Here is an 11,849-nt window from a genome sequence, read left to right as displayed (position 1 = left end):
CCATTCGAAAACAGCAGTGGTGGAAACTCAGCGGTTGTGCGAGAGTGCCTCCATCACCGCTGTCGCGAGAGAGCTTTTTTGGAGAGAACGAACATCGGAAAACCGAACGACCCCTTCCTCGTTCCTTCATCCTCTCACACCCACTCCACGGGCTTAACAATCCTGCTGTTGAGCCGACTTCTGATGTGTGTAAAAATGCTTTTCTGATAATGCAAACAGTAATTTTGGTATACTTGTGATAAATCAAGCTTTTAATTCTTAAATTATTTCGTTTACTGCAGTTTTGTGTTTCATTTTTTTATATTGTTTTGCAAAAATAAGGCTTATCGAAATAAGGCATGGGAAGAATTTTTGTCCTTGTGTTTCGAAACAAAATATTAATTTAGGAATAATATTTTTTATTTAAAAAAAGAGCTATATTTTTACTTTGAAAAACTATCAATAAAAATATGCATTAAACAGTTATGTAGAATTGTATTTATAATGATGAAATGTCATGTATTTAAATATTTCGGATGAACACAAAACAAATTTTAGCAGAACAGTTAGCGTTGGACAACAGGGTATTCGCACAAGCAAGTCCCATAGTGGAAATATGCATGGAGAAGGATGGAAAATGCAGCAACTGCCTTCATTTCAAACATTTTCTATATTATTGTAAGCTGTGGGAAGAGCATGAAATCTGTCTCATTTTGTCATTCGTATTTCACATAATTTCTAGAGTTGGGTAAAAAGAATCAAGAAAATTGTCAAATTACTTTTCTTATTCGGCTTGTTTGGTAGAGCTGTTGGAGTACCTTTTTTCCTCAACAGTTCTCTTATAAAAAAGGCCTACTAAGTACATTTTTACTGATGTTAGGTAGTTAGCACTAATTACTAGTTGCATTGTTCATCTATACTTTAAGATTTATCTCGAATATCAGTATGATATTTTTTAAATAAATTTATTTAACCTACTTATCTAGCTAGTTCAGAGTAGAAACCAACCATCAATATTGTTACTACCTACCAACAATCAGCTTTATCTAAAATTCTATTAACATACCAACATTCTGGCAATGTTTTACTCCATTTTTGTGCTTTCTACCAAAGAAACTTTTGTGCCACAGCGTCAACAAACTGCTAGACGAACAAGCTTTTAAAACGAACGAAAAACACAAACAATCGAACGTAAAAAAGCTGAGGTGCGCATTTCCCATTTCCCGTCACCACACACGGGGGTAATGCAGCAGTCGTACTTCGTAGCGTATGCCAGCTGACGTTCGTGGCAACGCGTTGTCATTTTCATCACTCACTGGGAACCACAGCCACACGGGCACTACTTGCAGGGCTCCTTCGAGGACGGAGCTTGCTCCACCGGGACACGGCTAGATGGTGCACGCGATAGGAACTGGACTGGTCCTACCGTTTGCCTAATCCAACGCTAAACGATGCAGTATGTAAGCGTCCGTTTTTAGCGCACGGAAAGGGACAGTACACCGAAAGGGATTGATCCAAATTCCACCAGCCATGGCACGTGACCGGATGTGCACTAGCAGGGAATTGATGTGAGTGTGTGGTGGGTTTCGAAAAACCACATGCTAGGTCTAAGTGGTTCAACGCGTCCCAAAGACCATGCCGTGCCGAGTATCCTCAACCCTCGGTGATAAATTGTTGCACCAACTGAGCTGTTAGGTGCTTCCTTCATTTTTTCCACCTTCGTATAGATGTATAATTTTTTCGGGTGGTTCATTTTTTAATCGTCCTTATGCTCCCCGTAGGAAAGATACTTGGCATCACAACATTACTACGTGTTTGGCGTTCGGCTGATGTTATGGCAAACTTATTAAAAGGATGAAATATTCTCACGTCACTGTTAATGTTGGCCAGGCTGCTCGTTGCATTTTCGAGCAGAGATAGTGATTTTACAAATTGTAGGACAAACAACACTTTTACCGCTCATTAGCGTGAAGGTTTTAGTCCTGTTGCCTGAACGTAATGGTTTGGGTCTTGGACAAATAAATGATCATCAAAAAGGTTTTGTTTCCCCAGCGTGGTAATATGTTTGGTTTGAAGGTTTTAAAAAAGGACCAGTGGATATGAATAATAGAGGCACTGAACAACATGACTTTAAATTACATTAAAATGAACATCGCACGTTCCAAGTTTTGTTCAAAACGTATCTTGTACAGCAAGAAAAAATATTGACTCCTACATGCGCAATAGCCTAAATTTCATTCCATGCATCTCCATTGATATAAAATGCTGTCTCGGAACAAAGAACCGTTCGTTTGAAGTCTGTGCCATTCAGCGTCATGTGAAATGAAGTTGTCAAAATTGACACTATTTCGATACGCATTTGGAGTAGCTTATATGAAATAAAAACCTTTCCCGAATACGATCAAACGAGCTATTCGAGCTGTCAAGGCAAGAGATCGGAAGAAATGGCGTCCACTTTTACACATTTGACTTCCGATGTCTGTTGCTGGATTGATTCCTGTGAATTTTATTTGTGTTTTCGTTTTTCCTTGAACTTACTGCATTCGAAATGCTTGACCATAGACGTCCATGCTTGCATCATTGCAAGGGATAGAATGCAACAATGTTTCCGACCCTTTCGCACTAAGATGTTGGCGTGTATGTAAATCAGTGTCAGTAGCTTTAGTACTTCAGTACAGAAAGGATCTAAGGAAGATGTGTATCCTTAACACCACTCACCTGTATCGGTACGATGTCTTGCATTTGGTTCGCTCGACAATTACACTTGCCTTTTTGTGGCGCTTGTTTTATCTTCAAAGAAACCTGATTCCCGTTCCGATACTCGCTTTCCGAACCGATAATGAACATTCTGTCAAACTGTCGGATCTAGCCGTCACCGGGTTTGAGTAGGAGCCTTTTGGAACGACGCCAGTGTTTTCCCATTCAAAGTACGAACAGAAAGTCGTTGCGAGCGAATGAAGGAAAATTACTGCCAAAAGATTGTTGAAACCGGATGCAAAATGTGTGTTCCTTTTTTATAATGATTTGTATCCCTTTTAATCATCAGAGTACGATTAAACAGAAGTTGGTCTCTTAAGGACCTTTTTTGAACTTATGACTAATAAACTTGATCAACGTTTTTTGCACATTTTATGTTTCTGTCTGCGTCAGACATCGCTTTGCACGAGAGTTATCTTCATAAGCCATATTTCATGCTAACGATCACTTGATGATTTTTTAGCAAAGAGAGAAAAAAACAAATATGCTGCCGAGGACAGAAAATTATTAACTGTTATATTCATTCGTATTGCTTTCGCCATAAGCAAGGGCAACGATTGAAGAGACCGGCCGCGCCACGGGACAGCAACCTGTCAATTCACCATCAACCTCATCATTCGGCATGACATGCACCGTTGGTTTCAGTGAGTGAGTTTACGTACATGAGCACTGAAAATGAACGATGGGCTTTAACGTGTCTACAGCCGAATCACAGCAAAACCACATTTCAACAATACACCCACTCCTGTCACACCGTATGGGGATCCTAGGGACACTAGGGATATTGAACTCTCGATAAGCACCACCACCGCCACCAAAGACTTTGATGAACTACAGTACATCCATCCATCCCTAACTCACCGGCTCACCCGTAGGCACCCGATTGGCAGATGAATGTTAATTAAAATTGTTTGAAATGCGAAATCCCTTTTCTATTGCCGTAGATTGGAAGCTTCCACGCGTGCCGGGAGAAAAGTTAATACTTGATGACATACACCAATCCGCAACATATTAACGCACGTGGAGGTGATGCGTTGTATGGGATTTTCTTTACGGGGACGTTCTGAAGGTTTGACTTCATCTGTCAGACTAAAACACTCCACCGCTGCTGATTACTGAATGCTATTGTCATTCGTAATGATTCAATTCTTGTCAAACGAAAGCTTAAACCGGTATGAAGACGTTACTTTTTGTCAGATTTAAAAACCTCACCATAACCGTACAATGCGGCTCTCGTCGATTTTCGTCTGCATTTCTTGAACGTGGCATGGTCCATGGGTCCTCCGGCTAATTCATAAAAAGCTTACGTGAAACATGTCATAATGAGTCTTTGCAGCAGAAGCCTCTAAGAATGGAGACGCCTAGTAAATCAAGTCACAATGATACAATGATGATGTGGGGAAGTAATATTTTTGAAGAAATTCTTTACGAATTTTGATCCCGTTTTGCTCCAAATTATATCTAAAATTGAGACCTTAAACGAAATTATTTGATGAATGTCGATAATGATATGTTGCGTGTCAGGCAGTCAGTCAGTCAGTCATCTCCTACCATTCCTGTTTGATCCTCATATGGTATCCGGTGATCCGGTGTCATTTTCATGACTTTCCCAACGAATAAGAACCCGTGTTAGCTTTGCAGAGCTATTTGGACGCGTTATAACAAAATTTTGAATCAGAATTACACCAATACCTCCTGAATGAGTCTGGAGACCTTCATGTCCAACGAACATAATATTATGACGAGGATCCGGTGATTTCGTAAACGTTATTTTTAGCAGGGGATTACAAAGAGATCAATCAATATCTCTTGAGTTACTTCAATTATATATAACTCATAAAGTCTCAGTATTCAACAAAAGCCTTTGAGGCATGGTCGTTATCTAAAATTGAACGAAAGGAGGAAGCAAAAATAGAAGGAAGTTTTAAGTGATTTCTGCAGCCAAGTAAGAAGGTATATTTTTAATTCAAAGCACTGAATTAATAAAATAAATTGATTTTGGGAATAAACTAGTACTATTAAAGTTTTATTTGACGAAAAAATTAGTGGAATCAGCTGAAAATGAATCAAATCAATATTCTTGAATCATTTACTCGCAGCATCTCGCTTAGAAACGTGTTTCCAATCAGCTTCAGCTGTAAGAGTTGGAGCTGAACGACCACGGGATTGAAGTTTACAGCATGTAAGCATCTCCGTTTGGTTCACCCGTAGACATGTTAGTGGCCAAATAGAATGGAAAAATCATGAGCAAAAGACGACTGCCCCCAACTAGCCCAGTAACTAAGCAGTACAATAAAGACCTTGCACAAGACCTAGCGCACCACGCTGCAACGGTGCAACTTTTGCCGGTCGGTTGAGTTTTGATTGATTAAATTTCCCTCGGATTCTCTTGTTTTGTGTTTTATTTTTTGCACATTCATCCACCATGAAAAGAATGCTGTTTCGAGACGTTGCTAGCCAACAGATAAAAAATAAGAACCGAGAAGATGTGTCACTGTGTCGCTGCTCGTGTTAGAAGCAGACGCTTTCTTTGTATAGAGATGCTTTTTCGAGCTTTATGACTTTTACTACCGACTTGCATCACAGTCGTGTTGAGATGGCAAGGAAAGCATCATTCTTAACAGCCTGGTATTGTCGGAAAGGAAAGCGCCACGGCGCACCAGTACGTGTGATTATTAAAAACAATAAAACTAAACCACAAATAGCAAAACGGTTCGAATGGAAACTCCCGGACATTTGAACAGACAGCAAACAATGCGGGAAAAAAAAAACGTCGAAATTATGTTATGGTGTAAAATTGCAGCTCGATGACATGGGACGCTGTTTTTTTGTTAAAGCGAACTGTGTCTCGACTTTTCACCGTCTTGTTGTTTCCGCATTTGAAATTCCAACACTCGCGCCTGTCGGTTGATGGGTCGGGAGAACAATCAACAAAAAACAAACGGGAAAACTATTCACATTAGCGATCGTACAACGAGTTGGAAGATTTTTTCAAACAAACACACACATACATTCACTCACAAAGTAAAACAAAGCAAGTGGCAGACACACAGCGGGATGAATATTTTACTCTCCTGACGTCAAGGCAAACTGCTGGTGAATGTGGGACAAAGTGTTACAAGTACAGTAAAACCAATGCCTATGGTACGGAACGAGCAACAAGGTTGATGTTGGCTTTTTGCCACCATAAACCACATGCTTCGTGCATTGAAAAGCTGACTGTGCTTAAAATAATTGCAAAACTAAAAACACGAAGCATGAGAAGTGGATTGGCGACGATTACAAAACTGTTTCGATTGTGAACTTCTCAGCATGAGAACAACCTACGAAAAGTCATTGAATATCAGCATTATTTATGTACGAGCAGATCAAAGTAGGTTTTACGTGGAAAACACTTGGCTTACAAAAAATATTTTTACAATGTAAAACTAATAATTCAAATTGTTCGTTTGATGTACAACGTTAGCTTAATACGTTTATGTTTAAAAGTAGTTTCTGATTTTGGTTTATCGTTTGCTATGGTTAGTATAGCATGAATAAGCGTTTAATTTTAATTCATTACGAACGGCCTGGCCGTATCGCTGTGTAGAATTACTTAAAAATGGTTTAATGTATTACTTACTTACTACAGATAAGTTATTCATATTTTTCCATATAAATTCCAGGAGTTTGGATGGTTCACAACCTTCCTTTACTATACTTTTTTTAATACTTCGTTAAGTACGGGCTAACGGAATTGCTTCGCTTGAAATTCTTAATAGAAAAAAAGGTCAAATTCCAACAGCTCTGTTATAGCCATCCAGCGTGGTAAGGTATTTCACGATAATGCATTTGTTCTGATGCACATTAAAATTTACACGGATTATGCGTGGCTTGCGCATACATAAAGAACGTGTATTTTAATGCGTTAAAAATAACTACATTCAACCGGCTTAATCGCAGGGTTTCTCATTGCAAAGCAACAAAAGGCATAATGGTGACCCCGATTACCATTGCTACCATATCAATTAAGCGTTCGGACAGGCACGGTTTCCGCGAACGGGAGAGAGCACCACGGAGGATTCAATCGAATGTCACGGGAATTACGCGCTATTCCATTAATGGGCATACTCCGCTTTAGCGGCACTCCACAGAGTGCTTTCGGTGGAGGCGCCCGGTACGTTGTAGCGGCAATGCAAGGTACAGGAAACAGACCAAACCACCGCTGCTGATAGGGATTTTCGTTGTTTATTTAGCCCCGCTTAAGCTCACGATATATAAAGTACGAACCCGCACAGAACTACAGGGTGACAGTATATTATTCTTTCAATTTTATTCTCACCTTCCTTTTGTTCATTCCTTACAAGTGAGACACCTTCCTTAAAAATGAGAAGAACGGTAAACAAGTAGCACGATTGTAGGTTTCTTTTACGGTTTACAACCTTAAGCAACACTCGACTGGGCAGGTATGGAAAGAAACCATTCGAAAGGAATGTAATTTTTATTCCCGAAAAATAAAGAAAAAAAGGTCTCAACTCAAGATCCCGGTGGAAAACGGAGCAACTAACATTTGCCCCCAGAAAGGACTTCGTGTCGCTCCCCTTTGTGGGAGGTAGTGTGGAACGGCTATCTTTCTTCACAGAAAAAATTCTGGAAGCATTAGTGCAAGGTGGTGGCTTGAATAGATATTTATTGAGGATTTACTTTACCTTCCCAAATCCCCGGAGAGATAATGCCGTGCGGTAATATTACCTTTGGGGGGTGTTGTATCGAGCGAAAGGAATGAAGAATATCGGTCGCTTTAGCTTCTCTTTACGAGGATCTTTCTGCACCCCATCAATCGATAAGGGATTGGTGTGTGTTTGTGTAAAGCAGCTAAAGTGGGAAAGAAAGCAAACATGCATTCAACAACATAAATTGCGCGTATGCAAAGCTGTTCTAAATTGGAAGTGGTTCCGTTTTCCTTGGTGGGCTTGTTTTAAAACGTTTAAACATTTTTTAGATGTTTAAAATTAATCCTTTTCGGGACAGGTTTTCATTTAAAACGTTTTAACTTTCATCTAGTTTAGCTCTGCAACCGTTGCTGATCTTGGCTTATTATTCCCAGAGACTGGCTATACATTACTTGAATTTATTCATGACAGTAGCAATCAGTCATCAATGATAATGAAGAATTAATGATTAAGGAGAACTTGTTACATCTGTTGGCTTTGTGTTAATGGTGTCTAACGAATGAAGACAAAACTATTCTACATACTAATACGTTTTTCTTTCAGATTTTCTCTGCGAATTGATATTGTTTAAAGTATGTATAAGAGTTCCGAATCATTGCCTAAAAAATTAGATTTTGATATTTTAATAGCATTGTTTACGTATTCGTTACTGTCTATACCATCAAATGGAAACATTTTTCATTTAAAATTTGGTCAAAATGTCCGGTTCTGTGAACAGATGCAATGGTCATGAAAACAAATATCCGATTAAATAACTAAACTATTTCAGAACACAAATCGCCTTTCAAATTTCGAATCCTTTGCTTTAAATTTCAAAATGTAAAATGAATGTTTCGTTACAAACATTCGGCTATAATGAACATGTTAATAGATCGCACTCAAAGTACATGACTAAAAGTCTGGGATGATGGAAATGTTTCATCGAGTGAAAGACCGCAAGAGTAACGAACGGAATAAACAAACCCCGTGAAAGTGATATTAGTTTCGGATTTTCCAACAAAAACCAGCTTCGATACGATACCGCCACAAAAGAGTCTGCCTGCCGGGTAAAACTTCGCCGTCGAGTGTAAATGAAGCCAAGGGTGGGCAATGAAAGAAGTCGTTAAAAATCTTCTTGCATATAGTATTTTTTGCTCCATTTGCTCCCCACAAAACCAAAGATACAAATCCCGAAAAAAAGGTGTTTCTCAACGACGAAAGCCATTCTAAATGAAGCCGAAATGAAGGAAAAGATTTGCAATCGGTTTCGATATTTTGTGTGACTGTTCACGGCTCGAGTGCCGTATTGATAGAGAGTTTATTGCTTCCACGAGAGTGGGCCAAAAAGGAAATGCGGCTTCACAAAAGCATGGAACGAGTGAAAACCCGTTCTTAGTGTCGAGATTTTTCCGCTCGGTCGTGAGGAAGGAAGCGAAATGTAATTGCAGTTTAATAGTTTGTCGAGGGTGAAAGGACGCACCACACGAAGCATTTCGCCAGTTTTGCCGATGCTAAAGTTGAAAACTTTCCACTCGAGAGTCTTCCATGAGCCCCAAACTGGAAGGCGAAAAATACACATCCGAGTAAAAAAGTGAAACCCTGCTGTGGGAAAAACGGGTGATGGCAGAACTGAAATTAAAATTCCTTCACCAGTTGCTTGCCCGTAGCCGAGGCAGGGCAAAAGGGTGGTTTTTGTGGTTTTTTGTTTGCTCTCGGATGCAGAGCGGCCTTCGGCAATGGCAATACCCCGCCCGGGGCGGTTGGAATGTTTTGGCTGTAACATTTGGGAAAATTGAACACATTAAATACATAAAGCGCTTTTTTGTACAGGTTCAGCAAAGCATAAATATTCCAAAAATTTTGTATGAAAAACTAACCAATGTGACGTGAAACCTTTTCGGCGAACGGCAAATGTAGTTCCATCGTCAACAAAAAGAGGAATTACAATGGGGCAGCTAGACCTTTCGTAACCGAAATAGTTTCAGTTAAAATAGAAAAGCTCAAACAAAAACTTGTCAAACAAAAGAACTAAATAACGCATGAATAATCTTTTCGTTTTTACATCCCCATCGAAAGTAGTATTTTTCGTTTGGCCAAACAAAACTATAATATAAAAAAAAGAAAAGCTGAAAATATTTGCTTTGCTTTTTTAAACAACGTAAATATTCGATCCCGTATTCAACGTAAATATATCATGCAATTTATGATTTGAATTCAAAATATACTAGAAATATTAATTTTGATTTAAATACACTTTACAATAAGCAAAGCTCTAAACAATAAAGAATTGATTTAAACTAAACTACTAGTGCGTACTGTCAGGCACATGACCCACATAAAAAGGTATTACTAAACCCTAATATTGGTAGTAAAAATGGTTAAAGCCCGGCAAAACGAAAACCAAGCACATTGAATCTCTTTTTAATACATGTAACCAAGATTACTGAACACAAGCTGAGGGGTATGGATTAAAGTGTTTGTCTCCTGGGTAACCTTAATCCTGTCCTTGCGTTAGCCGTTAAGCTTTCTTCACCTTCAGGCCAAGATTGCTTGAATAATACATAAAACAAGATACGTACAAATGCCAAACGCTTTCAAGATTCTTACGTTACTTCGAAGTAAAAGAAAAAAAAAACATCATGTCTCTCCATCATGGAGGCGCCTGGTCGCTGGTGATCGACGAGGTTTTATTTGTCCTCCCCAAGCACAGAGAACGCGGAGAGAAATCATTCGATCGATCGAATCGTATGCGTAAGAATATGTGTGTGTCATCCAAAATACCTACAGCATCGTAAAACGCAAGGAAAAGCCCAATTTATCATCCATCCATCGTTTGCCATCAAATGCCGACCAGTTGAGCGAGCGGAATTAATAATGCATATGTTTACTTCACGTTTGAGCACGTCGAAGTTGAGCGTGAAATCGCTGCCCTGTGTTTGTTTTATATGTGCTTATGTGGACAAACACACACGCACACATGCACATGAATTGGAAAGACAAACGAACTTCCAAACTGGGAAAAATAGACCACCTGCGATGGTAAAGGCGCCAACCGGACCTCTTCAACCGGCGCAACTCCATCATCAGGATATAGCACGTTGAAACAGCTGTCCGGCGAACGGTATCAGGCCCTTTCACTCACTTGTCTCTCTTTCTGCCTCTCTCGCTCCCGTGTACCGTTTTTACCAATTCGCCACCAAAATAGTCGACTCGATTCATTTATCTTTCCATCGTTCAGATGACCTACAAAAAATACCAACTGCACACCATCACCATGGCTACCCTGCGGGCTAGCCATACATTGGGAATACGCTGGAAACAAAGCATTTGAGCATCTGAGGCATCCAAGTAGCGTGCGAAGGAGTAGACAATGAGTGGTAACGGTAAAAACGCAACGCTTGGGGTAAAAATCGATTTCCATCCTCAGTCACTGGCGCGTCCCGTGTGTGGTGTACTCCCCCAAACCTCGTGAACTCTTTAACCACAGTGCTTACAGAGAGCTGGACACTTTTAACTAAACTAGAGAAGCTACTGTACGCGTGTGTTTGTGTCTTTCTTCATTCGTTCCATCCCACCCCAAAAACCTTATCGCACCGCAGAACAGAATAGCATTGTACGCAAGCAAAGGAGAGAGAGAATGGGTCACCAAACAAAGAAACCCCACAATGGCTGCCACGGTGAGGTAGTACCGATGAAAACGCAACCGTGCAACGCCAGTTGCTAGGAAAAAGGTGAGAAGCCTGACGCGGGAGCTGGAAATGGTGAAACTAATTCCCTTTTTTTCCCTCCCCAAACATAAGTGGAGATGTTTTACTTACATTACGGATCGACGAAAGCAGCAATAGGCGACGAGTTGAACGGCACTCGGGATCTCGGTCGTCGTTTACATAATCCGGAACGGCAATCGAAAAATGACGTCCCCTAAACGGTGCTCCACAAACCACGCCATATAGGCCGTATTTTGTAGTTCAATTTCCAATTTCCTTCACTTCCGTTTGCAGCTTCCTCCTGTTGTCGGGATGGGTAATAACAACAGTATCACATCGGAAGCAACACGCAGAGACACACGCACACTAGAAACACACAAACGTAGTCACTCTCGACGAAATTCATACGCACACAGTATTGGGTTCGCTTAATGTTGGAAAAAAGGGGCCATTTTTATGTTTTCCTTCATGGCCCATCCTCTGTGAACGTGAATGTCCGTAAACACACTGTTAGAACGAGCTCGAAATGGGTCTATTTCCGGATGGAATCATAAATCTTTTCCACACAATGGCTAAACACACTATCGACACATGAATGCACTTTCATGTACACAAAAGAACACACCGACAAACGCATAAAAGCCCACTGGCGAATAGAATCGAACCAAAGTACCAATATTTTCGCTGCAATAAAATGCCAATTAACTAGCTTTTG

The sequence above is a fragment of the Anopheles moucheti genome, chromosome 2, assembly GCF_943734755.1.
Source record: "Anopheles moucheti chromosome 2, idAnoMoucSN_F20_07, whole genome shotgun sequence".
NCBI lineage: Eukaryota > Metazoa > Arthropoda > Insecta > Diptera > Culicidae > Anopheles > Anopheles moucheti.
The sequence above is the reverse complement of the archived record's forward strand: the minus strand, read 5'-3'. Positions refer to the sequence as shown.